Source organism: Neopelma chrysocephalum, unplaced genomic scaffold (genome assembly GCF_003984885.1).
Source record: "Neopelma chrysocephalum unplaced genomic scaffold, ASM398488v2 Primary Assembly neopelma1_274, whole genome shotgun sequence".
NCBI classification, from domain to species: Eukaryota; Metazoa; Chordata; class Aves; order Passeriformes; family Pipridae; genus Neopelma; species Neopelma chrysocephalum.
The window spans coordinates 1,278,077-1,298,766 of record NW_020897936.1 but is presented as its reverse complement, the minus strand read 5'-3'; the positions used below and the strand labels follow the sequence as shown (position 1 = coordinate 1,298,766).

The 20,690-nt window shown below is 45.1% G+C and overlaps 1 protein-coding gene and 1 long non-coding RNA gene across 5 annotated transcripts in view; one reads left to right on the top strand and one right to left on the bottom strand.

Annotated features, from left to right (window-relative positions):
• The window catches only part of RORA (RAR related orphan receptor A), a 358,739-nt gene that overhangs the window by 304,892 nt on the left and 33,157 nt on the right, over positions 1–20,690 (top strand). The gene's annotated exons all lie outside the window — the stretch shown is intronic.
• Positions 1,181–9,946, bottom strand: LOC113977894. Its single transcript, XR_003537436.1, has 4 exons — positions 9,681–9,946; positions 9,361–9,577; positions 1,398–1,494; positions 1,181–1,291 (listed from the first exon to the last, which is right to left on the bottom strand). It is a non-coding gene; the product is annotated as an uncharacterized LOC113977894 (long non-coding RNA).

Here is a 20,690-nt window from a genome sequence, read left to right as displayed (position 1 = left end):
TTGCTTATTCCTTGATCATTCCTACCTCTCTGGGAGAGCTGCTGCCAGCCTTCCCCCTGCCAGCCTGGCACCCCCAACTGTAGGGCCACCTCCTTGGGCCCCAGGGGGAGGCTGCTGAAAGGGCAGGGTCGTTCCCCCACTGCACCAGATGGTGGGAGCTGCAACTGCTTCTTCACAGCTTTCTCAGAGAGCCACTGCTGCCCTGCCTTGTTTGGTGTTGGTTGTTTTTTTTTCCCCTCTCTGGCAGTGTGAAAAACCGTGGGAATGTATTTAAGTCGGGTACCACCTAGGAGTGGCAAGCCCTGTACCTTCCCACTGCTCTCCTGGGTAACACCTCATTTCAGAGGATCGCTGGCATAGATAAGGGGCTGGTAATCCTCTGTTTGCATAGGCTCAATTAAACTGCTTTCTTCAGTTTGGGGAAGACTGGAAATTTTAAGGGCAAAGTTGAAAATCACAGCGCAGTTGATAGTGAGTGTTTTCCAACTCCTCTCACTCAGGCACCACACACGTAAGAGCTCTGTCTGCCCTGTTAGTCTGGATTATGACTGGAGTTTCTGCCTCCAGCAGGTACTTGCCTCTTTCCTGCTGCCTCCACTTGCAATGTAAAAGTATATTGGTCAAAAATTCCCTAATTGTGAAGCTCAGTGAGACAAGCCTAAAACAGCTGAATGGTTTAAAAAGTTGGTATTGCTGCCTCACTGGGAGGATTCAAAGCTGCATCATCACTAAAATGCTACTTTAGTGCCCTACTAGTATATATTCTAAAAGTTTAATAGTTTAATTTAGCAGTGGCACATCTAGTTTGTTAGAGCAAGGACACTTCTCCCTTCTCTCACATAAAAACATGATTCCAAATGCTTGAAAGGTGCAGTGTTGTAATGGTTGTATTTGCTCTGGAAAGCCTTCCTTTCTTTTCTGTGTGAAGATGGTGAGTCCCCTGGGTGGCACTAAGATGTGAGCAGGCTGGACCCACTGAAGCCTCGTGCTGGCCCAGTTCCAGCTGTAGGACTGTGTGAGGGTGTGAGGGAAGCCCTGGTGGAGGCTCAGCTCTGGATTGTCCGCTCTGGGACAGAGGGGAGCGGGAGCAGAGGGACCCTCCTCCCTCACGGAACACTGCAAAATGTGGAGTTCAGGACGTGCTTCAGGAAAGTCATGGTGTTGATTAGTTGGCTGGTCATGAAATCATAGGCCGTTTATTTTTCTAAATGAACTTAATGACAATATTTGTGCGTGCTGATTTTGAGTGTCATTCGTGTTGCAACAGCTTTTCATGGATTAATTACACCACCTGTATGCAAACAAAAGACAAACAAAGATGAAGTTCACCTGAGTTTTGACTGAGAAACTAAAAAATTACAGTCTGTTGGCTGTGTTTGCTCAGATCTTTGCCTTACAGTGAGATGGTCGTGTTGTTACATTGGAAGCGAAGCAAGTGAATTCACTGGTGCACAGCAACAGTGACAAATCCATTTTCCAGTCCTGGATTATGGCCTTAAAATCAAAGGCAGTAATTATTATTTAGTTCCTGTAATCAGTAAGCTCTTAAGTTTCAAAGAAAACTCAAAGTATTTGGTATGTAGGCTCAGCAATAACTTGTGACAGAAGTTCAGCTGTTGTTTGGAAGCACATTTCAGCTCCTATTTTCAGGAACCATTTTTCAGTGGCTCTTGAAATATGTAATTGCAGACTTAGTAAAAACTTCCTCTTGTTTGTTTTTCAATATTGACTGTTTCAATTTATGTGTATTTTAAAATGAGATGAGCTTAAAAGGTTTTCAGCTTTTGGGTTAAGTAAATCGTGTGATGGTGAAGACTGTAGAAGTGTCAGGTTATATCCTGTACTATTTGAAGAAACAGCTAAAATTTGTGGTTTAGTCTCTTCCCAGTTTACCCTCTTTAGTCAGTGTAGACAGAACAAGTAATGTTTAGTCCTCTTGCTATTCTATTTCTGGTCATCCTAGGATGAAATTTGTTTTATTTAATTTGTTTTATACACGAGTTTTGTACTTAGATATCATACTGGTTTATGAATCCTAGAAAACAAAGTTATCTGTGGACTTTATTCTACATTCTAAGCACAAGGCACTGTATAAACACAGGAAAAATACATTATCTACCCTGTTGAGCTTACATCTGAAAATGTAGGAAAATCAACATGCCTTTTGTAGAACTCTCTTTGCATTCTCCAGCAACTTGTAAATGTATATTTGTGAAAAACAGGGTCTCCACCATTAAAATCTTTGTTCTAGATCTACTAAATGTTTCAGGATTTCTCCAGGGAAATCTTGTCAAGATAGCACATATAAATTGTGCTGAAAACCGACGGTGCCATTTCATTCCAAGTAAAAATAAATGTAGGAGATGCCCTACATTGTATGAAATCCTTATGCTGTGTGGCTAAGAAGTACACATTCCTAAAAAATAACCTTGTGGAATTCAGTAAACTTGGCTTTCTGGAATTGTATGTAGATTCTATCATCGCTTCTGGAATGCACTCTTTCCTTGGGCCAGGGTTGCCAGACAGAGCTCTCTGACAATCTCTTTATCTGCAGGGTTGTCTATAATGTTAATTAGTGAACTCTTTGAAAAACCGGCTTCCATGAGTTAATTTATGCATAAAACATCACTGAGGGATGTTTTACCTGTTTGCCAAGGAGGGGACTGAAGTATAGCTTGAGGGACGTGGCTTGGGCCACACAAGAAGCCTGTGTTGTAGCCAGGAATCAACAGATTCACACTTCAGTGCCTCACCACACAAATTCAGAAAATAAGGAGGTGAACAAAAGCAGATGCAACCCTGAAGATTTGAGCCTTGGGTACAATTTGCAGGATGCTGAACTCTCTGCCCATGAAGTTGGAAGGATGTGCTTTGGAAGGTCCGTGATGCTTGTGCATTCATAAAACCACAGAATGGTTTGAGTTGGAAGGGATGTTAAAATCATGTTTTTCCGACCCCCCTGCCATGGGCAGGGACACCTTCCACTAGCCCAGGTTGCTCCAAGCCCCGTCCAACCTGGCCTTGGACACTTCCAGGGCTGGGGCAGCCACAGCTTCTCTGGGCAACCTGAGCCAGGGCCTCACCACCCTCACAGGGAAGAAATTCTTCCTAATGTATAATCTAAACCTGCCCTCGTTCAGTTTGAAGCCATTCCCCCTTATCCTTGTCCCAGGTCCCTCTCCAGCTCTCCTGGAGCCCCTTTGGCCACTGGAAGGGGCTCTCAGGTCTCCCTGGAGCCTTCTCTTCTCCAGGTGAACCCCCCAGCTCTCCCAGCCTGGCTCCAGAGCAGAGGGGCTCCAGCCCTTGGAACATCTCCCTGGCCTCCTCTGGACTCGCTCCAGCAGCTCCACGTCCTTCTTATACAAGAGGCCCCAGAGCTGGGCTGCACAGCACAGCTTGGTGTTGTTGGCAAACTTGCTGAGGGTGCACTCAGTCCCACTCTGTACTGAGCCAACAAAAATTCCCAGCAGTTTGAGTGCAAACTGCCAGGCTGGCTGCAGACATGTCAGTGCTCTTCAGTGCTGAGCCAGATAGTTCAGGATTTTCACTTTCTATTGACACTTTTTTTTTTTAACTCACTGATACAGCTTCATAATAATTATTATTTAGGGCTGATGCCCTGGCCAAGAGGACTGAGGAAACAGAATGTCAGTGTTAACTCTTTCTGGAGATTTTTAGATTGTCAGCCCAATGTCTCAAAATCATAAGGCAGGAGCAAAAATCCTGAGGTTGGTATTTCAACTTGAAAGCTTTCTTTGGGGATTCTTGCTTTCTTTAGGTTTGTGTTTGTTTTTTGAATATGTGCTCTCTAATCTAGTGAGGACATAATGAGCTCTTGAGACATAATAAGCTCAGTAAGACTTGAAACACTATTTACCGCTTGAAGTATTTACGTGGCTTCTGTTCCTATTCATGTATCCAAGCGCAATATGGTATTTAATAGATCCTCACAGATAGGAAGCCTCTAATCCCGGTGTTCTGCAGGTATGAACTGAATTACAGAAAGGCATGTGCCCAGCTCCATGAAGTTATTTAATCCTTTAGCTGCTGGTGTTTGCAGTGAGCCCGACACATCTCCCAGAAGCTGGACACGCTGTAACTGTGCTAGTTCTGGGGCTTGCCCTGGCTCACACGCCGTGCTTGTCACAGCACAGGGACTTCGAGTCCCAGCTTTTCAATCCCGTGGTACCAATCCTGAGTTAGCCTGAGAGGAAGAAATGTTTCCCATATGCTTCTGAAAGAAGGCAGGAAAGTTCAGGCTAGAAGGAAAGGACAGGTTGTAACTGTGAGGAAAACAAGCTGTTGGAACAACTTCTTTTAGAACTGGGATGTGTTTTCTATCACTTGATGGCTCTATGTGCATAATAATGGCACTTCAGAAGAAGTGCCTTCTGTATCACTGGTGTGGATAGGCATCATGCAAAACCCACTGGTGACATCCCATCATCTCTGTCACACACAAGGGGAGATTGGATTATAACCTCTCCTACCAGCCTTACACTTCTTTTTATGTAAATTTTCCTTGAACCGATTCCATCATGCTGATGCTGGGAGCAGCATGTTCACAGAATTTCTTTCAGTCCTGATCCTATGATATTTTTATCATGCAGTTTTATGGTCAGAAATTTTGGAATTGGGAATACGAGGAAGGAGAGTGGGATAGGGAAGGAGAGTGGGATACAGTCTGTCCCTTAATGTTATACAACTACATTAACACATTGGTCAACTATCCTTCCACAGTGCAATTACTTTTGCACATACAGAAGACGCCTCCCTGTAAATTCCTTGTGACATAAGGTTTCTGGCTAAAATTAGGTCATGGCTATTTAATTGTTTAGGTGTCCACCCACGAGGGAGCTACAGAGAGCTCTTTCAATTCCTTGCAATCAAGTAAGTAGCAGTTACTCTGCTTTATCCTCTAAGGAAATAGTCCACCAAAAATAATATGTTGATTCTTTAGTCCCTCCCTGTCACTAATCACTCAGCTCTGGTAGCTGCACACTGACTTGGCCCTCAGCACCAGAGTGTCCAAGTGCCTCAGTCATTAATTTTCAACTTACGACACGTTGGTGATGTAAGGAAGCGTTGTCCTCATTTCACAGCTGAGGAATTGACACATCAAATAAGTGACTTGCTTCAAGTTTCACAGCAATACTGGCTGTAGAAACCAATGACTTATTCACAGACTATTCTGTTTCTTGGAAAACTAACCCTGCGTTCCTTGTCCTTCTGCCTGCTACCCCAGATCTCCTCATACCAATCCAGCAGCCCGAGAGTTGAGCTCTGTGTATTTTTGTCTCCCCTAAGCTGGCATTGCCAAACAAATGCACCCCTCCCTTGTGTGAGCACCAGCAGCATCTCTGCAGTCACATGGGGAGTTAAGTCAGGAAACCAATTCAGGTTAAAGTTAATCCCCCAAAGAACAGTTTCAACCCGAGTTACTCCTCATTGGGCCCTTGCAGTGAGAGCTGTGCAGGCACTGGGGAAGGAGGGGAGGTCACTGACTGGGGGTTTGTGCTGGCTGAAATGCTTGTGGAGTTAGTTCATCAGGACCTTAACCAAAATAAGTTCTAGTTTCTCCTTTCTTTGGAGTGCAGATTGTGTGCTTGGAGTTTTCCCCGTGTCTGCAGAGCCCACCCAGAATACAGTGATGTGGTGGCTGAGGAGCTCAGGGGAGGCTTTGGATCAGTTCTTACTGTGGGGATGTTTTAGATCTTCCTTGCATGGCACGTTCTTCTTGTGTGGCTGATGCCATTAAAAATGCTCGACTCTATATCATCTTTTTCTGTTTGAAATGAAAGTGTTTCTGAGCAGTTACAAATGCAGCCAGAGAGGAGCATGGTTGCCAGGATAGGTATGTTTGTAAAGGGAATCTTTACAATGCTGTGAGTGAGGAGCTCAGTGCCACATCTCACCTTGCTGGCCTATGTGAGCACACATTACTCTGCCTTTCTGCCTTGAGTGGTTCCTTGGAAAAGACCAGTTGGAATTGTGTGCATGTTTTTTTATCTTTAGGTGGAGTATCATCTCCAGGAGGTTTCTACCATGACTTTCCATGTGCCAGTCAGACACATGGGGAGAACCCTGCTGTGCTGACCCCTCTCTCTAAGGAGGTGTTCAGAGGGCTCCCAAACTGCTGTTCTGGGGTGAGCTGTCAGCTTTCAGAGCAGAGTATGTACCCAATCCTTCACTTCACTTGAAGGGCTGCAGCGTAGGAGAGCCTGTAAGTGTGGAGTGATGCCCTCATCCCAACTACATCAGAAGTCCACAAAAATTTACACAGGACCTTGGCACGCTAATAACTTGGTTGTGGGTGACTAAGGCAGGAAGAAGGGTGCCAATGACATTTAAAAAGAGACTGAAAGAAGGAGTTCTCATACCTAAAAAAATGCTGCAGAAGAGAGCAAAACATCTTTTAATGACTGCTGTTAACATTTTTAACATGAGGATGATAACCTGAACTGCCCCATAACTCCTGAAAATCTTTTTTGGTGTCGTTGTTGCTGAACCCTCTCCCCAGCTTTTCTGCTTGTTTGTCTTGTGGCTGGAGCGTGAGGCCTGCCTGCGAGAGTTAGAGAGTGTTACAGATGATCCTCAGTGCCATAAACTTGTGTTGCAAAAAAACTCTGGCCTGTGTCAGCCGCAGCCACAGTCCCTCTTCCAACCCAGCCACCTCAGAAGCCTCAAAAGAAGCATGTGGGATTGTTGTATTCATTTTTTTTTGTTCAGACCTTGCTCAAAGGCTCAAGATTATGACATAAATCAGCTTGGTTTTCCTCCTCAACTGAATACAGATCATAACATTAGAGCACAGCCACTTTGTGTAGTAGGAACCTAACAAAAACCAGATTTTAACAGAGTCACTAGTTCCTTTGAAGGAGGCAGTGTTAGCAATTATGATCTAGACTAGACGTTGGTAAGAACCTACCAAATAATTATAGGCTTCCCAAAGTAGTATAGTATGAGTAATTGCAGGTTTAAAAATGTTATTATGAGGAGTAGTTTATACCGAAACTCCATCCTGCTCTTTGAAACCAGAATCCATAACTCTCATCATGCCACAGCAAATGCTTGTCCTTTTCCACAGAAGAATGTAGACTTGCTTTATTGTACAGCAAATGTTCTGTGGTACATTATTTAAATTAGCATATAATAGAAACCTAATTGCCCACTAGGGCCCAAAGCTTTAGCTGGTGAAGATCAATGTGCTTCCACTGAAGTCAGTGTAGCAATGTTGATTTTCACCCCTTGAGGATCTGGCTCAGCAGCTTGTTCCTATTCCAGGCATTGTTAAAGGAGATAGTGTGTTTAGAATATTAAACCATGGCATTGTCAGAGATAGTCAACTCAATTTCTGTGCAAGTGAAGAGAAATAAAGCGGTAAAACCATTATTTTTATTCTGAGGATTTCAATTTACATTGTCGATTATTCATATTGACTGATCTGCTCCAACAGGGAAATCATGAGCGTGGGGTCATCTTGTTGTGGTTTTAATTTCCTACGTCTGTAGTTATCTAATCCTCTCAGTGTGAGCAAGCACGATTAGTATTTATTTCTATTCTGTGTGCCAGTGCCCTGGGCCAGGTTCTGTGCTAAATCCAAAGTGACTCTCCTACTTAATTGGCATTAACTTGTGCTGCAATAATATAAGTAAAAACTTGTACTTTCGGTGTAAAGCACCCACAACTCCCCAAACAGATTTATTCTGTGTAGATCTTCTGCCCCGTGTTAAGGCTTGTGATAAATCTGTTGGTATTTCTTGCTCAGTTTGGAACTTTTTCTAGCAATGTTTTCCAAATAATACTTTGGGAAACACAAGTTTGGAAAGAATTTGTCTGCTTGTTAATCGCTGAGACCCTACCAGGAGCGTTGGTACAGCGGTACCACTGGCTAATAAATGACTACAGTAGGAACAACAGCTGCCTCTCTCTCTGGAGAGTCAAGTACCAAAACGAACAATAATTCTTCACTTTGTCAGATGGTTTTTACAATCATTTGGAATGCTTGCTTAAAGAAGCTTATTTTACTTAATGAATGCTCCATTCAGGAATAGGGAAACTTCAGGGCTGAGCTGAGCCAACAGTTCTTTGTGGAGTTTGTTTCCTCTCCTTTCACTTCCATTATTCTCAGAAGACCTCTGGCTGTTCCCCATGTATCTCTGCTTCCATTTGTCCCCTGGGAGCTTTGGATAATCAAGTTATGCTGCAAGTGTTCTCCAGAGTGTAGGAGTAGGGGAGTTCTGGTTAAATGTTTTGGGGCTTTGTCAAGGGCAGTATAGAAACTGTGTGTGAGCCTTTTAAAATAGTACAGTGTTAAAACTTTGGAGTTTCCTGGTGTTTGTTCCTGTCTGTTTTCTGGTGTGTGCAGAACACAGCGTTGGAAGAGATCAGCAAAAATGATGGGTAAGGACTGTCTTGAAAGGGTTGAGAGATTATGTTCATCACTCAGTAAATTATTGTAGGCTTCATTCAGCTCTGGTTACAAGGTGCTTTTCTTGTCCTGACAAAGTGATGAAGCTCGTCTTGTGAACCAGTTTGGATTGGTTTTGGATGAAATGATTGCAGTAATACACATGCTGTTTCTATTACTCTCTTCTAATTTTTATCAAGCCTCCTTTACTTGAGGAAACACAAATCAAATACATTCACTACTAGCCAGCTTCTACCTTTTTGGTTGATTTGGCCTTTAGAACCTAGTATCAACCATGTGAAGCAAGTTGGGTTTTCCCTTTTAATCTATCAGATACCTTTAGCAATAGTTGAATGAATAATCTTACTGTGTAATCTCCTGGTCATACTTGTATTCTATCCAATGCTTGTATTCTGCCTGGTTCTGTGGGTCACAGGACTCCTAATTGAACTGTCAGACTTGTTTGAAAAAGGCATCAGTGTTTTCTGTAAGAGGGAGTTTTTAATGGCCATTTTGCAATTTTCTGATTTTTTTATAAACAGAAGTATTAAAGTACTAAGGCATTCATATAGGTGTGGATGGTAAGTCAGCACATCATCGAGTTCTTTTGTTTTCAGTACTGGGTTTTTTGGGTTCTCTGTGGGTTTCTTTCACTTTAAAAACATGGGGACACATTCAACACCTGTGGCCAGAGCCTTGCATAACACGGGTCGACTCCTGACGAGGTGAGGAATCCATCTTAGAGCAGATGCCCGAGCCCAGCATTGCATTATCTCCATCGCAAAGATAACAAACATTAAAATTCTAGAGTCTGGTGGCCAAATGGCACACCACCAAACACGATATATTTTCTTTTCCCCGAGTGGTGAATCATGTTAGATAATTCATGATGCAAACTGTTGTTATTTCTAGAGTATGTGAGCCTCTGATGGCATAGCAGATTTTCTTACCTCTGTAGGCTGGATGAACGAACTTTGAGAGCAGCAAAACCTGCCAGTAGCTTCTCTGCAGTAGATGAGCTGATACGTCTTTGCCTGTATCGTTTTCCTCCCCAGCGTGGCTGAAGTGCTTATGTGCTGTGCTTTTTGCCTTTTCGTGAGGAAGAAGCAGGATTGCAAAGATAATGGGGGAAGGCACTGGAGCATTCATGGCAGTAATTTCTAAGAGCTGGAGATAAATAAGCAGGCAAAGTTGAGGACTTATCTGGGTGGGGGTATTAGCATTTTGAATTCTTTCTGCACAGATGCAGTTATCACTTAATTGACTTTACCTTGGGGAACACTAGGGAAGCACTTCGCAGCCTAAAGAAAAAGCTTCTGCACGTCGTCAGTAATGGTTCGTTTGTGCTGCACAAGGAACTCGGGCTGGTTTAGTCCCGATGTCATCAACAGGGAAGGAAAAGCTTCTCTCGGCGCTGCCGCCCGCCAGCTGGGTTGTGAGGGCCGGCACCTTCCCTTGCTCTGCGCTGTGATCTCCTCCGTGAGCTGGGTCCCGGCTGAGGGAGCGGGGCCTGTGCCCTGCAGAGCCCACAGCCCCAGCCCGGCCCTGTGCCCTGCAGGGCCCACAGCCCCAGCCCGGCCCTGTGCTCTGCAGGGCCCACAGCCCCAGCCCGGCCCTGAGCTCTGCGGAGCCCACAGCCCCAGCCCGGCCCTGGCCCTGAGTGCAGCGGCCGCAGCAGCTCCCCCTCAGCGGAGCCCGGCAGGCGGGGCTGCGGCGGCCGGGCCCGGCTCTGCCCGGGGTCTGTCCGGGGTCTGTGCCCCTGCCCGCCGCCCTGTCTGCGAGCGGGGCCTGCTCGCCTGCCCTGCCGGGGAGTTCTGAGGCCAGCGGAGAACGGGGCGTTCGGGGCTGCAGCGATTTGTGCGACCAGCGGGGCTGTAATGGATGGCACTGCGGGAGGCAGCGATGACAGCGGGCCCGTCCCGCTGCCCACCCCGCTGCTCCCCCGGCCCCTCAGCGCAGGCACGGCCACCCTGCCCTGCCCTGTCCCTGCTCCTGCCCCTGCACCTGCTCCTGCCCCTGCCCTGTCCCTGTCCCTGTCCCTGCCCCTGCCCTGCCCTTGCCCTCCTCCGGGCCCGGGGGAGAACGGCGAGCGCAGGAACCAGGAGGAGACCCTCTTTGTTCTCGCTTTTCACTCCTCCGTCGGCAACAAAGAAGGTGGTTTTGAATTTTAAAGGAGTTTCGTGGGCAAACAGTTGCCCGTGTGGCGTTCAGAGCCTGCAGCCAGCCCTGTCCCTGCCTGGTTTGCAGCGAGCTGCTCTCCTGCAGGCGGGCCTGTGCCTCTGTAACCCGGAGAGGGAGTTCTCACCAAGGCCATTAATAGACCGGGATGGGTGTTTGGTGCCTGAGCACCTTCAGCTTCTCACCCTGATTTGCTGAAGATTGTCGGAGTTGCACTGACAACGTCAGTGACACCCTCAATTGAATGGGGTCTTTTTCAGTAGAATAGTTACTTGGTTAGCTTGTAGTCATTATTTTAAATTTTGCTATCTAAGCATGTTAAGGTTTTATTGGTATTATTCCTTCAACAGCAATATTGGTTACTCCAGGCATTGTTTAAAAGCTTATTTTTTTGCAATTCTTAAAGAGAGATTTGGCTTAGAGCAAAATCAGTAAGGGAAAAAGAATTAGGAAATCAAACCCTTCCTTTCCCTTTTTGAACCTCTTGGTTTTCCAACCTCAAATAAGTACGTGAAAGGGGTTTAACAACTTTAAATTGGATTTTGGAATGTCAGATGACTCTAATAGCCTTTGTACACAAATAACAACAGAAGAGCTGATTATTGTTTCTGGGCTCTGTGATGCACTTACGTAATCATTAATCTTGGCACTTCTTTATCTGCAGCAGATTAGGAGGCCACTGTCATTTTGAAGACTGCCATTAAGTAGACTTTGTTAGTGTTTAAATATGTGAAGCTTAACTTTAAGCTTCCTTAATGTATGCAGTGGAGGTATCCTGTGGTACAGCGCTGCAATCGAGCTGTTGTAGTGAGTCTCAGTCACATATCTGCTGCCACAGTCTGACCTCAGACACGGGTTTATGTACAATGTTTGCTAATCAGCCTCTGAAGACACTCTGAAAGCTTTTTAAGCGTAAAGCATTAATATATCTGTTTGAAACAGCGACCAAACTTGCTTTATCTACTACCTTTCAGTTGGTTTAATCACCAAGAGGCAGGAAATTAAATGCTGTGAAATGAGTAGACAGAAGGGGTTTTAATGAAGGTCGTAGCACCTAATCTGATTGTGGCGAAGGAAGAGCTTTTGCTAGACCTTTTCTTTTCACAAGCTTGTAATTCTCTAAAACGTTTTTGTGGGCACCTTATGTTTTTTTCTTTCATGATCCTTGTCATGAAATGAAGAAGGTTTTCAAACACTGAGTGTGGTGTATATAGACATCATGAGGGTATAAAGAAGCACAAAAGCAGAGCCAAGTCTGGGGAAACAGCGTGAGCGTGGTTAGTGGGGGACATCACTGTAATGTATGGTTTGAAGAACACGTTTGGGAAAAAAGCTTTCTCTGTGGCAGGAGTGTTTTTGAGGCTGTTTGATAGAACTGATGGTGCATTTATTTTGCTGTAAGCCAGAACCCATAAAACTTCCATCTCCTCTGATACCATCCTGCACGTTCTCCCTCCTGGTGCAGTTTTTGGGGCCAGGCCGTAGTGTTTTCCTCCTGTGCCCTTTTCCAGGGAACAGCTGAGGGAGAAGTGCATGCCTGGCTGCAGACAGGCAGAGCTGCCCTCCTGTGGCTTCTCCATCGTCCCTGGCCAGTCAGGTGACCCCGAGCTGAAGGACCATCGGGTACCTCTGTGCAAGTCCAGAAAGTACCACAAAGGCTACCAAGGAGTTCTGTGACCTGTCCAGGCAGTTGCTGCAGAAGCGATGTAACCTTCCTTTTGATCCCACGTGTACACTAATACTGTTCCCTCTGAGATGGGGCAGGGGCTAAATGAGGTGTCTTTCCTGGGGAGGAAAACACGGATATTTGTTCAGCAGAGGTTTGGGCCTGCATCATAAAAAAACGCTGTAAGCTTTTGCTGATGTCTGTCCTTGCTAGTGTCTTAATATATATCAGGAAACATTTATCAGCTGTAAATAATTTCTTGGGTTTTGGACTGTAGTGCTATTTTCATCGAAATGGAGGGACCCTAGATATGGTTAATGTGTTTTATGCTCCCCTTCCAAACCCCAGGGGAATAGGTGAGGCTGCACTGGCTGAGGATGTGGCTTCCCCTGGTGTCCCTCGGCTTCATTAATCCTCTGATGACCTCTGCTGAGGACTCCTGAAGAGGAGCTGGGCGAAAACAACACACATGCCTGAAATAGTGGCAGTGGAAAGCATCCGTGGATTAAAACCAAGTGACCCTGTGCCAGCCAGAAAGATTCAGAATACAGACTCCAGAGAACCTCGTGTGTGAGGGAACCTGGTGGTGATTTGCTTGTAATGGCCATAAATCACAAAAGGAGTTGCAGAATTCATGCTCAGTATTGGCTGCCATGTGAATCCAGGCAGGAGGTGTTGGAGGGAGTTAATAAATGAGTGAGTGCAGCTAAAAGGCTTTTTACTGTTTAGAGTTCTCAAGTTGGTTTTGGTTGTTATTGTTCATCTCTTAGATGAATCATCTGAAAATGAAAATTTAAACTAGACTATTTAGAGTGTACCTTTGTGAGAAGCTAATGATTCTACTTGGCATACAGCATCAAAGGAAGCCTTTTTAATGACATCAAATTCATGTACAGCCAAAAAGAAAATATCTTAAAAATGCAGATGTAGTCACTTCAGAATGATGGATGAAAGTCTGGGTGAAACACTTTTTTGGTTTTTTTTCCCCTGCAACTTTTTCTTCTAGAAATAAATTCAGGTTTTGAGTGGTTTTTCATCGAAGTGCAACTCTCTTGGAAGGACATGGCATCTGCACCAGCCTGGCTCTAACTTAATTGTGCAGAGCCCCATTTCTCAATGCACAGCAACACATCCTGCGATCTCTGCCAAGGACAGACCCTTTATAAAATGTGGGCAGCATGGCAAAAACAGCAGGAGAAGCTGAATCGTGACAAACACTTGGTTTAAGGGGCCTTACTGGGTTCCCCCTACTTGGTTACCTCTTCTGAGTTCATTCCATGTTCCTTTCTCCAGACTGACTCGCTCCCTCTGGGGCAATAACTCTCCAAGTGGAGCTTGGCTGACTGGAAAGGGCCAGGGAAAGGTGTGCATGGTGATGGAGAAGGTGTGGTGGTGAGGAGCTCTGATCAGAGACCACTTCAGGGGTGTGTGAGGCATGGGCAGCGCTGGGCTGGAACGGGCCACGAGCAGAAGGAATGAAGCTGTGTGTGACCCACAGTCGGTTCACTGACCTCGTGTCCCTTTGGCACCGGGGCCTGTCACCTCGCTAATGAATGAAGTTACATTGTTAATAACTTTGACACTATGTTGCAAGTGATTGGTTTTCCCAGGTCTGTGTGTTTGGGTGGGTTTTGTTGTTTGTTTTGGGGTTTTATCACTAGTACCTGTGGGTACTTTGGAATAGGGACTAAAATGATTGCCTTCAGAGTGTTGATAATTTCAGATTGTTTGCAGCCTATGAAAAATACTTGAAATGAAGGCTGTTGAGCTGTGGTAGCTGTGGCTGACTTGCTGAAGTGGTGCATAAAATTGACAAGTGGTTGATAAGATCTTCTTTGTTTTCCTACTGCAAGCAAATAAACAGAAATGTGAGATGTTGCCCTAAGCCAGTACAATTAATTAGGGAAAAGAAGGTGGGAGGGCAGTGTTGGAGTCTACAAATGCCAGTCTTCAGAAGACAGTGTCCAACACCTGAGAGTAGCAAACTTCATATCAAATGGGGGTTCTGTGCATTAGTCTGTGAAGCAAATGTCAGAGGTAATTTGGATTTTCACTCCAAAATGCTATGTTTCTACAAGACTTTATTTATTATAACCAATTCTATATTAGTTTCTTCCAGAGATTTAGGAAATGGGACAGAAGTATAAATACATTTAAACTTTTCAGTACAGGTTTCTTTCTGGAGGAAAGGGGGAGAATGCATTTAGTATTGCCCAGCTTACTCCAGCAAATAAATGAATTATGTTCTCCTGCAGATTTCACTTTTTCTTCCTCTCCACTACTAGTACAGAATGAAAGACCAGCTTCAGGAAGGAGAAACTGGTGTAGATTTACTTTTCCCAATGTAAGAGAAAAATAAGTTGCAAGGACTACGAGAACCTCGGTGTGATTGAATGTACAAGGGCACTTGCACTGCCTCAAGGTGCTCACACATCTTGGCCCACTAGCTCGTTTTTTCCTGTGACAGTGTGCAGTGGTTGGTTTTAGCAGCCCAGGGTAGGTTTGATCATGGCAGAATTGTGTTTGTACCCCTGCTGCAGGTGTTCCTCTTCACAAATGCTCAGGGTTAGTGGTTATCTGTAGGAAAAATTAGGGATGTCAAAGCCTGAGCGAACTCCAGAACTCTGTAAAAACATACGTCAGGGAGGCACATAAACCCCACTTGCTGCTTGGGAAGAAATGCAGGAGCAAAGCAGAGCAGAAAAAGTCAGTGCTGGCAGTTCCTGTGGTAAGAGCTCACACCTATTTGCTTCTAAAACTTGTGTTTTGTGTAATTTTGTCAAGAGCAGTGCTCTGTAGGGGTGTAATTAAACCTGTAAGCTTGGTTTTTAAAAGTGAAAAAGGGAAGTAACAAAGTCAGACAAGAAGCAGGGCTGTTGAGCAGTTCTGATGCAGCTTCCACCTCTTCAGTCCAGAACGCTGCAGGTTGGGTGCTCTGGAGGTCTGCTCACAGTTCCTTGGGCCATAAGACCAAACCCAAGATTTGGCAGTAAGCACCAGTCATCTGAGGTAGCTGTAGATAGAGGTAGAGATAAAGAATGATTATCCTGCTTATATAGATAGAGAAAATGAGACACCAGCTACCATCCCCATTCTCACAGCATATCAGCACGGGGGAGGATTATAGTATTTATAGTATCCATTTCTTGACATGCAGTTCAGGGCCTTGATTAAAACTGTATTATATTTCATTAGAGAATTACATGATGGCAGTGAGTTTTCTTTTCTTGTGAAAAACTTTTTATGAATTGCTTTATCTAACAAGAATTCCATTTAGCCCAGGCAAATTAATCATACTCCAAGCTATGTTCATTACAGAACTGCTGTTAATTTTCAGCCAGAGGAAGAAAAGGGGGATGAAATCGTTGAATGTTTATTCATAAGTACCTGAGCCACCAAGAAAGTGAGAAGTCAAAATGTTACAGAAAAAAAAAGGTGTTTTATGAAATTTGGAAGTGTCTTCTGACCACATGGAAATTATCAAACTAGTCTTCAGGTGCCTTGGTTTTGAAATGCACAGGACATTGCATAGAAACACTTCTCCCTCTCTTCTTTCCCAGTTCTTGTTCTTTGCCGCTGAGCTTGGTTACTGTGTTGTTCCTGTGTGCTGTGGTAGTGAGGGGATCTCCTCCGCTATAAAAAGACACATTTGTATTCAGAGTTGGGTTTTTCTGGGTTTTAACTCCTCCTCAAAAGAAGTTGTTACAGTGTCCGTATTTTCAGCCATCTTCATTATTTGATTTAAGCTCATGAAAGTAGTAACAAAGCTGGAGCTTTTGGAACTCCCTGGATTTCCCAAAGTGGGAGGATGTCATTTGTGTGCCCTGGATGTAACAAGGGATTGATTCTCTTCCGTGCTTCTGGACAAGAGAACACGTCTGGATGCAGCAGAATGAGAATGTTTCTGGATGGGTAAAGCAAAGATAGTGGAGAGAGATAAGACTGTTATACAGAAGGAAATTAAAATCACTCAGTGTTGTACACGTGAATGAGAGACAGCAAACATCCTCTCTGAGTTCCTCTAAAACCCCTAAATCAATTTATAGCTTGTTTGTGTTCATAAACACTTGCAAAAGTCCTACATTGTTGGTGTTGGGACTTGGTTTTAATTTTTCTTCATAAAAATTAAGAATATTACGATATTATGACGTTCCAGTTTTTCAGCAATTTTCTATTTGAATATGACATTAAAAACATAGAGACCTCACACAACAGCTTCACTAAAACAGTTTTACCTGTTAGAGGACCCAAACCCTTTTCCATCTTGCCTTCTCTCATTAGGTATTCAGGTATTTTTCGTTGAAGCCAGTCCTTGATGCAATAGCAAAGCTTTGGTTCTTTAAGTTAAAATTTGTGCCAGTAAAATTTCTTGACTTAAAGCAAAACAATAGCCCTGAACAATAGCCCTGAAGTGATCCTGGCAGGAGCACAGGAGCTCTTCCTGCACCTTGGACGTGCCCGAGTCAGTGATAGGTTGAAAGAATTGGGGCTGATTGCTAAAAGTGAGCCCTGCAGCCCCAGCAGGCTCCGGGGGTGCTGTGCTGCTTGTCAGGGATCTCCTGGGACACGCTTTGGAGGGGAATGTTTGCGGGGTTGGGAGGGCAGTGTCAGGTGACTGCTCAGGGATCCAGCTGTGCCCAGGCCCACAGAGCTTGTCCTGGCATTGCAGCATTTCTGCCCCGTGCGTTTGAGGTGTTGCTCATACTTTACTTTTAATTAATACTTTGGTGGCCATGTTCGTTTCTACTCCACCCATCACACCCACAGACTTCAAAGGATTTGGACCAGTATAACCCCAGTATTTATTTTATTTTATTACCAGTGTGATTTCCTAAGGAAACAAGGCTTGGAGAAGTTGTTTGTGTTTGTCTGGTTTTCTGCCCATCGCCCCAATCCTCCTGATTTCCAGAGTATTTCAGCCAAATTTGGGAGCATCGGCAGTTCCAAAGATGTGAAAATGGAAAAACATACCCAGAAAGTTCCCCATCTGATACCCCCTGAGGGTCACTGCACAGCTGAGCTCAGCTAGAGGCGGATCTGTGATGGAGAGGAAGACACAAGGAATATCCTGTGTGCTGGGAAGGCTTCTGCAGGAATTTCAGCCTTACTGGACCTGAGAAGGTCCAGCTGTGAGACACAACTCTCCGGGATGCCGGGCTTTGTTAGTTCTCTGGGTCTCCTTGTTGCCAGGTGTATCCCTGCAGGCTCCTGCTCGTGGCCGGAGTGCCGCTCTGGTGGGGGCTGTGTGTGGGATAAACACCCCTTCACCAGGGAGTGGGCAGGAACATTCCAAGCTCTGCTCGGAGCACTGACTGGGGGTTGTAAAACCGCCTCAGCCGTGTCCCAGGCAGCTCCGTGCTCAGCAGCACTCGGTGTTTGGGGTCTGTGAGGGGACAGGTCCCTGGGTGCAGTGCTGGGGTGGCAGAGCTGTGCTGCCACCAGCGCCGGGCTCCGCGGAACTGCAGCGCTGGAACTGCAGCGCTGGAACTGCAGCGCTGGGAGCGGCAGGTGTTGGCAGGCGGGGGGTTTGCAGCCAGCTCAAATTACCGAGGGTACATGACAGAGCAAATTATTTAGGTAATGAAGCTGAAAATGCAGGAAGATTAGAATATTATATAGTAAAATCATTCCTTGTTAATTCAGTTTGTGATCAGATATCATGTTGCTTTAAATACCACATTACATGCGGTACCCTTGTTTGAGTCAATGAATATGTATGACTATGTCACTGAATATGCATGCCTCCTAATTTAATCAATACACTTACAAACAGCACTAGCAGGGATGTCTGGCACAAACTGCAGCCCTTTAGAAGCAGGTTGGCCCGATTTGTCTGTGTATCATGTTTGTCTGTGAGCCCTTCTGGCTGAGCAGCAGAACAGTGAGGTGGGGCCAGGTGAGCCACGTCCGGGGAAGGAACTGAAACCTTTGCTGCAGTCAGGGAAGGGGTGACTTCTTGAGCGGTGCCCCGAGAGCCAGGAGGTCCCAGCTGCTGCCCTGGCTGTTGTGTGTACCCCACATCCAGCCTCCAGGCAAGCCCTCAGCTCAGCCAGCACTTGTGGTTGGCTTAGGATGCTTTCCCCGGAAAGCCCTGGATCCCAGAAGGATGTGCAGTGCCCACAGAGGTTTTAAGGAATAGAGACCAGTCTGGCAGACTAACCAGGATGTGCTTAAGTCCATCTTTGCTGAGCGAAAAAGGAAGGTGTGTGCCTGGAATTTCTCTACGCTGGGAGCTGTGCCAGGGAACTCCTGAGGAGTTCTCGTGGCTCTGTGGTGCCAGAGCACTTGGGACCCCTTGTACTGGGGGGGAAGGGAGCACTTCCCACACAGGTTTGCCTTGCCAGAAAATGCTAATTTTTTAATTCAGAATTAGTAAGAGACAGTCAGATTCACCCGACTTTCACCTTCTAAAAGTTAGGCTTGTAATTAAGGTATCATTAAATTCCTTCACTGTTGAGTGAAGAGGAGGCATCTCCACTCAGGGGTTCATTTTGCTTGTCTTGAATAAGATGAATCATGCCCTTTTTCCTTCTGCTTTCTTTTTCTCTCTTCCTTTCCTTTTCTCTTTCTTTCTTCCTCCCTTCCTCAGCACTGTAGAAGCAGACAAGAGAATTAACTTCAGTGAGGTACCCAACTTTCAAGATAACTCAGGTCAGTGAGGTGAATCTCACCTAAAAGGCAGGAATGGGAACCAATATTTGCTTCCACTGAGGAGCCCTTCCCAAGATACCAAATCTGAGGTTTCATACCTGTTGTGAATTGGGAAAAAAAATGTTATTTGTGTGCTTGTACTATTTTAAAATAACAGTGTGAAAGCAGGAGGAGGAACAGAAAAATCCTTTCTCTACCCCAAGACAATTAATTCACTAGGAACAAACATTTCATTCAGACACCTTAAGGGGGAGGAAGAAACTTCTGTCTTTGGAAAATAATTTTTTCTTCTGAAAAAATGTGTTCTTTGGGGTGGACTGGTAATACACTTTGCTGTGTTGAGGCTCAGTGTGTTTCTGTTTAAATGACAGAACTGGGGAAAAGGATGCCCTGTGCTTTACTTGGCTGCACAGCCCTGAACTGAGTCTGCCCAAGAAGTCAGAAAGGAAGAAATTCAAGATTATGATGAGCTCGTGCAGAGCATTCCCTCACAAACACAGAATTGGATTTTCTTCCTTCTCCCCTGCTCAAACTGGACAAGGAATAAAGCAACATTTCATGGTGCAGGAATTAACAAAAAGGGAGAGGCTGTCTAGAGGGTTTGGTTGGAGGAGGGAGCTCCAGAAAGGCAGGCAAACCCAGTGAAACTGTTCCAGGTTTGGGGAACAGGAGGGAATAAGGCATATTCTTGTGTTTCAGGTGCCAGGAAAAGATGTCATTTAGTGCTGTCTCTGGTTGTCTGGTAGGCACATTCCCTAGGAGTGAGGTGGAGGCAGTGTGTTATTGCAGCATACCAGAGCTGCTTCAGGCAGCTGCCATGTGCAGACAGTGCATGGAGGAAGAGGAAAGGTTCAGGGAGAAAAAACAGGGGTCTTTTCCCTGTGATACTTGGGCTCAAGTTCCTGTTCTGTCTGACTTTGAGCAGATGAGAGTCCACGCTCCTTTTTCCTGCTGTCAAATGAAGATCATCTGACATTGCAGAAGGAAAGCCGGTGATAGGCACAGCTCCAGGTGAAGGCCCATAGACTGAGAGGTGCTGCTGGGTGTCAGAGGCCCTCTCCTGTGGAGATGAGCTGGTTTGACATCAGTTTGTAGGGATTGCTGTCTCCAGCCCTTGAATGGTCCCTTCTTTCTCTCAGGACCCGTTTCTGTAGCAGCTTGTTCTGTGCCTGCAGTGGGTCTCGGAGCTTGAGCTCGTATTTGTTGCTCTTGGTGGTTTGGTTGGGCTTTTATTCCTCCTCCTTGCTGCCTTTGGCACAGGACATCCTTGGTAGTACTCTGGAGCACTGTTATTTCAGGGTGTGAAAGAGTCTTAGGCCTTTAATCTGGGAATACAAACTACATCTGTCACCTGGGTATCTGTGGCGGTTTCTAAGCAACCACAAGAGTTTATTTTTTTCTGCAATTCATATTTAAGAAATAATTTGCTCATGCATGAACCAGAATCAGCCTGAGCACCACCCCAGGAGACAGAAATGGTAAACTGTAATTTAGGCTAATTCTAGTCTAAAACATGAATTAGAGTATTTTATGTAATCTTGAAAAATATACCATATAAATAAATGGAAGCACAGAACAGGTACAATTAATTTGAGCACAGTAGGAAGCTTTAAGTAACTCTGGGAATGTGAGAAACCAAGTCGGAACATATTCTTGACATGTAAAAATATTTCCCACCTGCCTTGTTTGCATAAGAACAAGGTTTTAGCAAGTACATATTTGCATGTCAAAGTTAAAAGTGGGGAAAATATTTTCACCCTTGTAAGAAAAAATGCATAATCTTGG